Raw genomic sequence first — 15,534 nt, forward strand, 5'->3', positions numbered from 1 at the left:
GGCGTACTTCGGATCGGATTGCTGACTCCCCTTCGGATAATGCCGGATTTTCTATTTAATTTAAATATAAAATATTTAATAAACTTCGGAAATTCATATCTTCTTCATACGAACTCCGTTTTCGACGTTCTTTATATCCACGCGAAGGTGAGACTACGCTCTACAACTTTCGTTTAGACTCCGTCGGCAAATTTTGATTTATTTTTATTATTTATTTTTAATAGGCCGCAACAGAAAAACTTCGTTATAAATTCATAACTTCTTCGTTTGACGTCCGTTCTCGCCTAACTTTTTATTGCTTCGATACCAACAATGAGACCTTAGATCCTCGTTTAGATTGTTTCGACTAAAAACCGCTCGATCTCAAATCGAGTATTTCGGGTTGCACACCGCTAAGCCGAAACTTCAATAAATCATAACTTCCTCATACGAAGTCAGATTTGGGTGTTCTATATACATTCGGAAACCTCATTTCAACTACTACAACATTATTCAAAGATATTCAGTTTATTTTACACTTAAATTTTGATGCTTATTTTTATTCTTAATTAATCAAACCACATAATTAAGCAATTAAGCACAAAACACATAATACTCAAATAATACAATCTTATTATTTCGAAACGGGTTACAGAGGTTAACCTAGACTATTACATTGCTAAAAATGGCAAGCCCGGAAACACAGGCGTTACAATTCTCTCCACCTTAGAATGATTCCGTCCCCGGAATCGCACATCAACAAACAAATGCGGATAGCGACTCAACATGTCACTCTCCGTCTCCCAGGTGAGATTCGGCCCATTCGTGTGTTTCCATCGGACAAGCACTAACCCAACCATTTTGCGTCGCAACTTCTTAGTCTTTCGGTCAACAATTGCCTCTGGTTCTTCAATCAACCTTTTGTTCTCATCAATTCTCAATTCAGAAATTGGAATTATGTCGGGAACTTCTCCCGTGAACTTCCTCAAATAACACACATGAAAAGTGTTGTGAATTCCATTCAGTTCTTCGGGTAATTCGAGCTTGTAAGTTTGGTTCCCAATCCTCTTAAGAACTTTAAACGGTCCAATAAACCTTGGACTCAAGTTTCCCCTTTTTCCAAATCTTATAAGTCCCTTCCACGACGAGACTTTGAGCAAAACCGAATCTCCAATTTCAAAGTCATCGGTCTTCGCTTCTTGTCAGCATAGCCCTTTTGACGATCTTGAGCTGCTAACATTATTTCTCTAATTATTTTCAACTTTTTAGCAGTTTGATGAACCATCTCCGGTCCCATAAACTTCTTTTCCCCAGCCTCAAGCCAACAAAACGGTGTACGACACTTCTGTCCATACAAAGCTTGATAAGGTGCCAACTTAATGCTCGAGTGGAAACTATTATTATAGGAAAATTCTACCAAAGGTAAATGTTCATCCCAATTACCTAGGAATTCCAAGGTACATGCTCTCAGCATATCTTCAAGTGTTTGTATTGTTCTTTCACTCTGACCATCAGTCTGCGGATGGTAAGCTGTACTTAAACATAACTTGGTACCCATTTCCTCTTGTAGACTTTTCCAAAACCTTGAGGTGAAACGGCTATCACGATCCGATACAATTGTTAACGGAACACCGTGAAGCCTCACAATTTCCTTCACGTAAGAATTCGCAAGCTTCTCCATAGACCACTTCTCCTTGGCTGCTATGAAATGCGCACTCTTAGTGAATCGATCAACGACCACCCAAATCATGTCGTGACCATTCTTTGTTCTGGGCAGTTTAGTGACAAAGTCCATAGCAATGTCTTCCCACTTACCCATAGGCATAGGCAATGGTTCTAAACTCCCGTACGGTTTCTGATGTTGTGTCTTTACTCTCGCACAAGTTACACACTCAGCCACATACTTTGCAACATCAAGCTTCATCGTCGGCCACCAGTAGTAGGGTTTCAGGTCCCTATACATTTTAGTGCTACCCGGATGAATTGAGTACATGGTTTTGTGAGCTTCTTCCATCAGAAGGTCCCTAATTCCTCCTGACTTAGGTACCCAAATACGATCTTGGAATACCTTCAGTCCATGACCGTTTGTACCAAACACCAACGTTTTACCCAAACGTTCCTCCTTTCGGTCATTTTTCTCAGAAGCTTCCTCTTGAGCTTTCTTTATACTTCCCACAATGGTCGAAACAACTTCAATTCTCAACGCTCTTGGCCTTTTCCTTTCAAGATTGACCTTCCGACTGAGAGCATCAGCAACAACATTAGCTTTACCGGGGTGGTAAAGTATCTAACAGTCGTAGTCTTTAAGTAATTCTAGCCAGCGTCGTTGCCTCATATTCAATTCCTTCTGATTAAAGAGATATTGGAGACTCTTTTGATCAGTAAAAAGTTTGCACTTCGTGCCATAGAGGTAATGCCTCCATATTTTCAGAGCGAAAACTACCGCTGCCAACTCCAAATCATGAGTCGGGTAATTCTTTTCATGCTCTTTTAGCTGTCGAGACGCATATGCTATCACCTTTTCTCTTTGGGTCAAAACACAACCCAATCCAACCCCAGACGCGTCGCTATAAACAACAAAGTCTTCAACTCCATCGGGTAGAGAAAGTATCGGTGCCTCGCATAGCTTCTTCTTTAACTTCTCGAATGCTTCTTTATGCTTATCACTCCAAGCATAAGTAGCTCCTTTGTGGGTCAAAGCTGTCAATGGAGTAGCAATCGAAGAAAAGCCTTGGATAAACCTGCGGTAATATCCGGCTAATCCTAAAAAGCTTCGAATCTCCGTGGGACTTTTCGGTTGTTCCCACTTCATCACAGCTTCGATCTTCGCTGGATCAACCATTATCCCTTCTTGGTTGACCACGTGACCCAAGAATTGGACTTCACGAATCCAAAAATCACATTTGGAGAACTTTGCATACAGCTTCTCCTTCTTCAAAACTTCTAACACTTCTTGCAAGTGTCTGCCATGCTCCTCCTGGCTTTTCAAGTAAATCAGAATGTCGTCTATGAACACTATCACGGATTTATCAAGGAAAGGATTACAAACCCTATTCATTAAATCCATGAATGTTGCCGGAGCATTGGTTAGTCCAAACGACATAACCAAGAACTCGTAGTGTCCATATCTAGTTCTGAATGCAGTCTTCTCGATATCTTGCTCTCTTACTTTTAGCTGATGATATCCTGACCTAAGATCGATCTTCGAGAAATAGCTCGAACCTTGCAATTGATCAAATAGGTCATCAATCCTTGGCAACGGATATCTATTCTTTATTGTTGCCTTGTTCAGCTCTCTATAATCGATGCACATTCTCATACTTCCATCTTTCTTCTTTACGAATAACACCAGAGCTCCCCAGGGCTATGAACTAGGTCTAATGAAACCTTTGTCCAATAACTCCTGAAGTTGCATCATCAGCTCCTTCATCTCCGTTGGTGCTAATCGATAAGATGCTTTTGCTATTGGCGTGGTTCCTGGTAACAAGTCTATTCTGAACTCCACTTGTCTATCAGGTGGTCATCCAGGAAGATCTTCGGGAAATACTTACGGATAATCACACACCACTGGAATACTCTGCATCACCTTCTTTTCTTTCTTAGCATCAATCACGAATGCTAAATATGATGTACATCCCTTGGTCAAACACATTTCTGGCTTTCATTAGAGAAATGATTCCAGAGTTCACTCGCCGTTTGTCCCCATACACCATAAACGAATCTTTCCTAGGCGGGTTTACTTTAACTATCTTATTCTTGCATAAAATTTCGGCATCATTGGCGCTAAGCCAATCCATTCCCAACACGATGTCGAAACCATTAAGTTCGATGGGCAATAATTCCTCGTGAAATTTATTCCCATTAAGGTCGATTAAAATGTTTTTCATACGATGGCTAACAAGTACAAACTTGCCACTAGCTACTTCGACTAATAAAGCATCATCTAGTCTATCAACAGGGAAAGCTAGCTTTCTGCCAAACTCATGCGAAATAAAGGAGTAGTTGGCTCCAGAATCAAACAAAATTTGAGCAGGTAATTCATTTACGAGAAAGGTACCTGAAGCGACATCAGCTTCATCTTTAGCAGCCTCAAGTGTCATCTGGAAGGCTTTCGCCTTCGGCTTTGGTGGAATGTTGGGCCTCGCTGCCTCCTTCTTCTTTGGACAGTCTTTCAAAATGTGCCCCTCTTCATTACAAGCAAAACACATCCTTTCGTTGTTCGGACATTCATTGGCAAAATGTCCAATCTTTCCACACTTGTAGCAGGTTACATCCTCGCTACATTTCCCGAAGTGCTTTTTCTTACACTTATCACACCACTTTGCTTCGCCTCTTTTTCCTCCAAACTTTTTCGAATCAGATTTCGAAAATTTTCCTTTCTTACCGGAACCAGATGTTCCCTCAAACTTTCTCTTCTCACCAACCTCAACCTTGTCGGTGGTTCTCCCCTTAATCATGTTCTCAACAGACTTGGCAGCCCAAATAGCTGCCTCTAGAGTATGTGCCTGACGTACTGGCACCTCATACTCCCATGGGAGTCCCTTCGCATACCGGTCCACCTTTGTCAACTCGTCTGGGACGATACGCAAGGCAAACTCCATCTTATTGGTGAAGCTATTTGTGTAGTCATCAACTGACATGCTGCCTTTCGTCAATGTTAGGAACTTGTTCTCCAACCCCAACAAATTTTGAGCCGAGCAGAATCTGCACTTGAACTGCACCAAGAACTCTGCCCATGACAATTGCAGTGGCTCATTAGGGCTCAACGTCTTCCCTAGAGTGTTCCACCAATGAACGGCTCCACCTCGGAATTGACGCACTGCATAGATAGTCTGCAACTTGCCTCTGCAGCCACAAGTCATGAAGGCTAACTCCATTTCTGAGATCCAATCCATAACCCCAATCGGATCCTCCTTTCTATTGAAGGTCGATGGTTTGCAAGTTAGAAAGTCTTGTACTTGCATCCCATTCCATCATTCCTTCCATCATGGTTGTTTTGCCTAACTATCGGTGGGTTGGCTTGACCAACAGACCCACTGAAGTTTCCACCTTCCGAGTGCCCTTCATTTAATTCAGGCTCTTCCACACGAATTGACAGTTCTTCACGATTCTGATGAAGCAACCGTCTAGTTTCATCCATCTGACGATCCAACATCGTCTGAATCATCATTTGCACACCAGCCATGGTTATTGGCTCAGGTGTTGCTGCTACGACAGGTACTTGTTCAATCACTGGTGGTTGATTCCTATTTTCGTCAGCATTTCCAACTCCACTTCTGGTTCTCACCATTTTGATCTACACACCGAATAAGGTGAAATTAGATCCTCAATCATGATAGATATTCAAATCATCCTTATCACTCCGAAACGTTTACATGCTAGTTCTAATATCGTAGACGTACGCTTAGAATCCTACACACATAAGGTTTCTAGATCCGGTCGGCAAAAGACCATAGATCTGAACAAATAATATCATATATGGCAACATATAACATTTAGCACATAAAAGCATTTTAGGCAACTTTTCTAAAATAAACCAGTGCTCGTGTCTAAAACACAACAGACACACATCTCAAAATTTCACTTAGCATTCTAAGTTTAAGTCTAGAAATCCTACAAATTCCTAGTTCGCTTAAACTAATGCTCTGATACCAACCGAGACATCCCCAAAATCTCGGCCAGAAAAGACCGATTTCATTTATGCTTTTTAAAATAATTTCAGAGTAAATCCTTTTGATTTGAAAGAGTTGCGGAATTTGTTCCCAAAAACAAAACATGATAAAACAAGGTTTACCAGAGCATTTCATAAAAGAAATGTATTTTCATTATATAATCAAAACTCGGGGTGTCATGTTCCGATACCGACCAATAAGCATAAACGATAACATTACAAGTCATTCAACAAATATAAACATATACAGACTTGTAAACAAAACAACTTGATGGTTCATCCATCTTATGCCCTCGCGCCACTTCCTGTAATACAAATAAAACTGAGTGGGTCAGGCTTGGGAGCCTGGTGAGCATATAGGGTTTTCAACCCACAATAAATAATCATATTTAATTTTCACCAACCAACAATAACCCAATTACCCATTCCCGTTATTCTCACTTTATGTCCCTAAGACAACTAACATAAGGGACCTAGTCTGAGAATATTTCATCGGGGCGACAACACATGCTTCGGGGGTACCTCAGCAATATAAGTCAAATAAGGCAACCATGAGGGGGATGGAGTATAGCGAATGAACACCCAAGTTCATTAACACCTACAGGTGGTGAACCTGCTAATGTTTCCACAAGACTGTCTAGAATAGCCCGTGGTCGTCATCTAAGATCCGCTAGATGACTAAATCAAACAACAACGAGGCCTCCCATCTGTTTATTACACACCAACTATCTACCCATGTTCTACCCAACATATTAGTAGATAAAAATATACATTTTTATACATAGTTTAAAACCTGTATAGCATGCTTTAATCAATACATATTCCACATAACAGATGAGGCACACACACATAACATGTATTTCATAGAGAATAACTCAGATCTATAAGATAGAAGAGAGTGAATATACATTCACACATATAACAACAAAATATATACACATAGCACGTATTTTATATAAAATACTTTATAATAATGTGTTGGAAGAAGGTAACTACACACTCACTTGATCAGAAGATGATCAGACAACACTACGACTTGCAGAAGTAGTAATCCTCAGCAGATCTGAAAGATCTTCACAAAAATCGAACTTCTCGCGGGCAGAGCTTCGGCTCGGGAACCGCACTTCTCGGGATCTTCGGGATCTCGGGACTTTCCTCGGGGCTCAAGTATAATACCGGGGCTTCGGGATATTTCTGGCACGCAAAACGATGCAAAATGGGAGAGAGAAGAGAGAAAATGAACAAAAGAATCGGCTGCCTTCGGATCCTATTTATAGGAGGCTGGAGCCTCGGAGTACGCGGGGCGTACTGGTCCGAAAAACGTCACTGTGTTTGTCATCCGAAGCCACTTGCTGCGAATGTCGACATCTTCGGTGTACGCGGGGCGTACTTCGGATCGGATTGCTGACTCCCCTTCGGATAATGCCAGATTTTCTATTTAATTTAAATATAAAATATTTAATAAACTTCGAAAATTCATATCTTCTTCATACGAACTCCGTTTTCGACGTTCTTTATATCCACGCGAAGGTGAGACTACGCTCTACAACTTTCGTTTAGACTCCGTCGGCAAATTTTGACTTTATTTTTATTATTTATTTTTAATAAGCCGCGACAGAAAAACTTCGTTGTAAATTCATAACTTCTTCGTTTGACGTCCGTTCTCGCCTAACTTTTTATCGCTTCGATACCAACAACGAGACCTTCGATCCTCGTTTAGATGGTTTCGACTAAAAACCGCTCGATCTCAAATCGAGTATTTCAGGCTGCACACCGCTAAGCCAAAACTTCAATAAATCATAACTTCCTCATACGAAGTCAGATTTGGGCGTTCTATATACATTCGGAAACCTCGTTTCAACTACTACAACATTATTCAAAGATATTAAGTTTATTTTACACTTAAATTTTGACGCTTATTTTTATTCTTAATTAATCAAACCACATAATTAAGCAATTAAGCACAAAACAAATAATACTCAAATAATACAATCTTATTATTTCGAAACGGGTTACAGAGGTTAACCTAGACTATTAGATTTGTTGGGATTAAAACCCTAATTTGTGATTTGATGAACAAGATGCGGAAAATAAGAACAAACACAATAATGAGATTATGTCGAATGATCACTCGATTTATTGAAATATGAGGAATAAATTACACTTAAAGTATAGACTAAAGAATCTAACACTACATAAGAAACCTCACGTGGCGGCTACATTTTGCCTCACACTCTTAACCCTAATTATGAATAATACATGACTGTTTATAGGGAAAAGACAAGTCTTGGGCTTTTAACCTAGAATTCATCAAAGGGGCCCATTGCCATCATCCATGGAGTGCTTTGAAACCCTACAATCTCCCCCTCAACGTATGGAATGGATGACAATGCTTTAACTTCCAAAACAAGCATCTAGCAAATAAAAAGATCTGCAACGAGGAATATATGAAGCAATCCACGAATCTTGATTCTTCAATAGTCTTCAAACACGGGCTCTAGGATATATAAATCAAGCACTGAAGTAATGTCTTTAAACTTCATTTTCGAATGTAATCCCAAAGAATCTTCATGAAAACCAAACCCGCCATAAAAACCCATTTCAGAACAAAGAAACTGAATCACTTCTTGTCTTTGAAGAGCTCCCCCTCCAAGTCACAACGATCTTCAAATAAGCTAATGATATAAGCCATCAAAAAATATCATGTAACAACCCAAACTTTAAGATTCGTAACGCCACTTGATCGAGAAAATACAAGAAGTCGGAGATATAACAAGTCCTTAGCAGAGCTCGATGAAAAACTTCCGCTGTAAAGGATACTTCTCTATAAAAACCTTAGTAGAGCTCGATGAAGAACTTCTGTTGTAAAAGCTACCTTCATAATTCTCCCACAAGCTTTATCAAAAATCTTCAACTTTGAAAAGTCACAAATCCAATTTCGAATGGCCATACCAAATTCTCCCCCGATTTATAATCAAAAACATGATTATAAAGTCTTCAAATGGTCATGAGAATGATCTTGAATGGATAAAAATTTACTATGCTCCCCCGCGACAAAAAGATATACACAATGAAGTATAAAATCCGAAAAAATCGTGAAAATTTGACGTTAAAAAAAAACGACTTTCCGAACCGCCAAGACTTGATGGAATCTTTATTTTTCTGTTCACGAAAAAAATATGAGCGTTGAAAAATCCAAAACTGTTCACCAGCCCTTAAAATTGCAAATTTTTCGAAAAATGGGCTGAAATTGTCACTTGCTGAAAAATAGGGACTGAAATTTTAATTCTGCATCAATACTCCCCTGTATTTCTGACAAAATCTGGAAATCGTCCATAATCGCCAAGAAGTGAAAACAATAGGGACCAGAAGTGTCATTTCGATGAAGTTTCAGGGACCATTAATGTAACTTGATATCTTCTTCCCCAATTTAGACGCCTGATAAAAGAAATACGCGACTGGAACAAATGCGAGACCCCAAAATTAATACACGCAAATCATACTTTCGTTTCAAGTACAAGCAACCGAACCTAAGTTCGTTTCAAGACCGCCATTTATTCACGCGAACACAACCGAACGTTCGGTTCGTTTCTTATTTCCATATCAAGCTTCATCAGGCGAAACTCCTTTCGCTTTCGGTTCATCCTTTGTTCGCTCCAACCATTAACAACCGAACCCAGTTTCATTGATAGAAAAGCAAAACCGAGCATCACGATTAGAATAAGGAGCGAAACCTTAGCCAAGCCGAATCACAGGTTCGCTTTCGGTTCATCTCCTATTTCAGTCCCAGCATAAACACGCGAACCCAAGATCGAGGTTCGTTCCAAGAGCTACTAACCGAACTCAAGTTCGATCGAGGCCATAAATCAATTCCAAATCCTTTCGATGCAAATCAATCGACCACAACTCCAATGCTAATCAATATCAACGAGCGTTATGAGTGTGAGCCCAGAAAAAACGAGCTTCATTCGTTCATAGTTCACCCCAAATCACAGTCAATTTTGACTTTACATACTTTGACCAAGAGTTCGTCTATCCTGATTAAGATTCAATATTGAATTCATTTGTTCGCATCACACAATCAATTTTGACATAAGCCCCAACCAAACACAGCTCGATTCCGAGACCCATTTCACCGTGATTCATAAGAACAATGGATGACCTTTTAGCGCTTGACCATCTGGAACACTTTTAATTCAATTCAGTTAAATTACAAACTCGATTTCATTCCTTTGAGTTCTAGTCCAAATTGTGAAGCCCATCACCAACACAGAAGATAACAAACAACGAGCTTCAAAGTATCGATTGAATTTCAGATCAACAATCACTTTGTTCTTCATCAGTCTTTCAAAGAACAGATTTAAACACCATACCAAAATCATCACTCTCATGGTAACAATATCGAAATAATCATCAATTTCTTATAGTTAATAAATTAACCTTGAAATTAATTGAATAGAGGATGAATCTAAGGGCTCGAAAAAAGAAAAAAAAATGATGTGATAAGAAAATCGAATAACCCAAATCCCGTCATCAAACATGAACCAAATCAAAGATTGAAGGAAACAGTTGGATCTCAACATATAATCGATTTTCAATCAAAAATCAATTGAATGAATCCAAGAATAACAATCTTCTGATTTCAAGATTGCATTATCAATGATAAGCGTGAATCAAGAAGAACTAGAATGAACAGGAAATAGGTTTGGGCTTATAAAGTAGGCATGAAGTGCTTAATGGACTGGATCCAATGTAAGAATGCGATAGAAAAATAAAAACGACCCACAATCAGCTAGAAGATAACGAATGAAATAAGAATCGGAATAAAAATACCACATGAACAATAGATGAACAAAAGTATCCATGAACAGTAACTTGAACAGATCTTTGATTCCAAAACGCCAAAACACCAATAATCTTCAATATATGTGCAGAAAATCACCAAATCAAGAACCGATTCTTCAAAAATCAATAGATCTTCAAAGACCCGCTCTGATACCACTTGTTGGGATTAAAACCCTAATTTGTGATTTGATGAACAAGATGCGGAAAATAAGAACAAACACAATAATGAAGATTATGTCGAATGATCACTCGATTTATTGAAATATGAGGAATAAATTACACTTAAAGTATAGACTAAAGAATTTAACACTACATAAGAAACCTCACGTGGCGGCTACATTTTGCCTCACACTCTTAACCCTAATTATGAATAATACATGACTATTTATAGGGAAAAGGCAAGTCTTGGGCTTTTAACCTAGAATTCATCAAAGGGGCCCATTGCCATCATCCATGGAGTGCTTTGAAACCCTACAACATTGCTAAAAATGGCAAGCCCGGAAACACAGGCGTTACATAGCTCCTTGGAGCTGGTCAAATAGATCGTCGATTCGTGGGAGTGGATAGCGATTTTTGATAGTGAGTTTGTTTAACTCTCTATAATCGATGCACATCCTAAAAGATCCATCCTTCTTTTTGACAAACAGGATTGGAGCTCCCTATGGCGAGTAACTAGGTCGGATGAATCCCTTGTCCAGGAGTTCGCTGAGTTGACTGGACAATTCCTGCATTTCAGCAGGAGCTAACCGATAGGGAAATTTAGCAAGAGGGGTTGCTCCTGGAACGAGGTCAATTTGGAATTCAACTTGCCTTTCTGGGGGTACTCTAGGAAGATCTTCAGGAAATACGTCTGGAAATTCACGTGCTACTGGAATATCTTGAATGTTAGTCTCTTCCTTGGTTTTATCCACTATGTGGGCCAGGAACGTCAAATCTTTCTTTCGTAGATGCTTTTATGCCTGGATGCATGAGATGAGGCGAAGGTTCGTGCTGGGTTTGTCTCCGTAAATAACTAGGGTTTCGTGATTAGGAAGGCGAAAACGAACGGCCTTCTCGTGACACATAGTCTCAGCATGGTAGAGGCTTAACCAGTCCATGCCAATAATCACATCGAAACTCCTAATGGACACAGGCATTAAGTCTATTCGAAAGACGTGTTGGTTCAGGGTTAGGGTACATCCGATGTAGATTTCCCCCGTGGATTCGGTTTTCCCATTGGCCATTTCCACCATAAAGGTGTCATTTAGCTTCTAGGGTTGTTGTTTTAATAAATGCTTAAACTTATTGCTTACGAAACTTCGCTTCGCTCCGGTGTCAAATAGGATGCATGCATAAGTGTGGTTTAGGGGAAACGTACCGGTAACGACTGCGGGATCCTGAATTGCTTCCCCCTGACCCATGGCCAGCACCCTTCTCGTTCCTCCATTTCCGGGATTGTTGTTGTTAGGGAAATCTCGGCGGAAATGCCCAGTTCTCCCACACCCATAGCAGGTGTGGCTAGGCCCTGCATTGTTGCCGCCGGTGTTGATGTTGTTGTTGTTGTGGGTGTTGTTGCTGTTGTTGTTGTTTCCCTGTTGTTGGTTCTGAGGAGGGTAAGTCCTGGAGCACCTTGCCGTGTGTCCCCTCCCATTGCAACTGGTGCACTGCAACTCCTTGCATTCTCCATTATGATGGAAACCGCACTTGTTGCAATTGGGAAGATTACCGGAATAAGGTCTAGGAGCATTCGGGGCAGCTAAGGCTGGAGCATGTGGTGTAGCTGGAATCTGCGCGGTGGCAACATTAACCGCCACTGTCTGCTGCTTCTTGGAAGTCTCGGAGCCTTGGCACCCCTTCCTTTTGTTGTTCTTCCCTTTCTTGCCATCACTTTCCTTCTTGGCCTCAGTCTCCGTTGGCTTCTCACCCTTCTTGTTGTTGTGGTCATACAGCTTCTTCGCCAATCTTTTAGCACTGTCAAAAGTTTTGGGATTTGCAGCTATCATGTTTCCTTGGATCGGGGAGGTTAGTCCCCAGATGAATCGCTCAATCTTCTTTCCTTCCGAGGTGATCATACCCGGGCATAACAGAGATAGTTCACTAAATCTCGATATGTAGGCATCGATATCCGCATTCCGCACAGTGAGGTTCCATAGCTCTTGCTCCATTTTCTGAATCTCACCTCGTGGGCAGTATTCAGCCATCAGCATTTCTTTCGTTTCCGACCACGACATGGAGTTGGCTACAGGGAGTGTCATGGCTTCCACGTGACCGTTCCACCGAGTGAGCGCTTGATCAACAAAAGTGCAGGCTGCGAACTTCACCTTCATCTCCTCAAGACAATCGCATATCTCAAATACCGATTCCACCTTCTCGATCCATCGCTTTAGAGTGATCACCCCTCCAGTGCCGCTAAAGGTTCGTGGTTTGGCATTTGTGACGTCCTTGTAGGTACATGTTTTGGTGGGTCCTTGATTCATTCCATTGTTCGAACTCCCGGCCCCTTGCCCGTTGACTCCTTCATTGTTCCCTTGATGAATTTGTGCCATCGCTGCAGTGACCGCAGTAGAGACCGCTGCCTGGAATGCGGCTGAGTCAGCTTCGGGTGGGGTTGGTCCAGGGTTTCCGCGAGTAGGTCGGTGAGGCATCTTTCTGTCATGAAACGGAAAGATGTTGAGTGTACGTGGCTTCCGTGTGGTGTTGATCCTACTTACTAGGTGTATGGTATGTACTTAAGTACTTCTATCATTTAGCATGCAATCATAAATTCGCAACACGTAGCAATTTGCAATATCGTAACAGAACACGTAAAAATTTCACTAATATTATCCGCATTTAATACATCAAAATTTTGCTCGTAAGAGCATACATAAGTGACACTAGTTCGACAGCATAACGACTCTATGAGTAGTGTAGTCACTTAAACATAGAGTCGGGGTACATAGCATAGTTCCTAATGACCTAGTAAGATAAGTCTATCTCTAGCCGCGATGAGCTGTGCCCGGGGGTGGTGCCGAGGATGTGGATGCTCCCTAAAGACGAGCCACCTGTCGTTCTGCGTCCTGGAGTCGAGATTCCCACCTCACCTGCCTCATGTGAAACTCTCGAAGAATGTCATGTGTCTCCTGTTCTGCACGCTCGACCCTAGTCCACAACTGGCGTACTTGGTCGGCATTGCTCTGAGCAAGGTCGCCAGTGTTCCGTAATCGTCTCACCATGACTGGAAGGGCTCGATCTGCCGGTCCTCCATCCCGCAGGTCAAAGAACTCGTGTGACATGCCGTACGGGGGTCGCTGTCCCTGCGGCCTGCTCCATCTCCAGAGATCAATACCCTAGGGAGGTGTAGGACCAGTGGGGCCCACCCGGTAAGCAGGCACCCTGATCGGGTAGGGGGGTTGATGACCTCGGACTCTGCGTCCGAATCACCCCCTTCACTGCCATCGGGTTCCTCCTCGAAGTTTCCTTCATCTTCTTCCTCCTCCTGTTCCTCTTCTGGTTCGGCGGGCTCACCCTCGACTCCCGCCTCCGGTTCCCCGTCAGATTCCTCTTTGGGGTCTTCCTCAGGCTCCTCGTCTAACCACCCGTTATTTCCCTGGTTAGGGAAATAAGGATCTCCGGGGTGATGAAAACCAGCCATGCTGTCTGCGAGTGTGTGTAAATATGCTAACATTATTCCTAGGATGCTACAACTATTGTATAGGCTACGCAGGTGTTCTTCTCTTTTTGGTGATAAAGGGGTATGTTTTTAGGTTCTCTAGCTATCATGATCTCCTCAGAACATGTGTTAGTTATACCTTGGAGGGAATGTAGTTGATCAGGCTACATTTGCTTCTTGATACTACTAAGAACAGTCCTGAGTTAACCAGGATACTAGCGTTATCTTGTTTGGTTCGGCGTTATGTTCTTATTCCTAATGCAAGCAAGGGTGTTTTATTGTTATGTTTTACTTGTTTTGTTCAGATTTGGGTTATTCCTTCTTTTGGTTTATAGTTGCATATCAATGTGTGGCTAGATATGCTAGTTCACTATAAACAAAGCTCTGATACCAACCTGTCACACCCCCGAACCAGACGGCGGAAACATCCGAGGGCTGTTGTGACTCAATTGAATACCATCACAGTGAATATACATGAAACATAACATCAATCATCACCATGCATTGAAATAGTACAATTGGTAGTGTTTACGTTTAGTACATTGTTTCATAACATTACATTCCCAAAAAGTAGATTGTTCGATAGTAGTTAAACAAACAACAAGACATCACTGAGTACATTTTTCCCTTCGATTTACCTGTTACCTGAGAATACAAGTATTTTGAAAAACATCAACATATGAAATGTTGGTGAGTTCATAAGTAATGTTTGAAATATAATGTTTTGTATTGTTTTGAAAACCACCAGAAAATCCGATATTTTCTTAAAAGAGTATCGTGTAAAAAGTGTGAAGATCCGTAAGTATGCTTGTTTGTTTCTATAAATGTACAAAAGAAATTGCTAGACTTGGTATGCATCTTGTAGGTGTATGAATTGAAAACCCTAGGAAAACCCGATGTTTTCCTAATACTTTGAAATATGTGTTTTATATTTTGTTATACCATTGTGACGTGTGTATTCGATAATTTCAGGTGACATTGGATTAATTATGGATTGTGAATTGTTATAAACACGCATTAATGAAAATGACTAGTTTACAACTATACAAACGATACCTTAGGCGTCGTCCGTACTATTCACTTAATCCAACAACCCAAACTTCCCATAGCCTCACAACCGAGGAGAAAAGAGGGTGCGAAGCCCCCGCTATTTCCATAAGTCGTTCAAGGCTATCGTGAATGCGAAAGGCCCTTGGCCCGACTCGCATTGGTGAATTCTCGACTTTGCTAGCAGTACCAAAGGACCCTTGGCGCCCAACAGCACAAAAGCCATTGAAAGTCCTTTTACATGGAATTAGGTCATGTAAGACCCAACAACATTTAAGCGAGTTTCCTTCGGGCCTAAAGATCATGCCATTGGGCTTGCTAGGCCCAACAAGCACGATTTGAAACTTTCGGGCCCAAAGAT

Source organism: Lactuca serriola, chromosome 4 (genome assembly GCF_051521515.1).
Source record: "Lactuca serriola cultivar US96UC23 chromosome 4, Lser_US96UC23_V15, whole genome shotgun sequence".
NCBI classification, from domain to species: domain Eukaryota; kingdom Viridiplantae; phylum Streptophyta; class Magnoliopsida; order Asterales; family Asteraceae; genus Lactuca; species Lactuca serriola.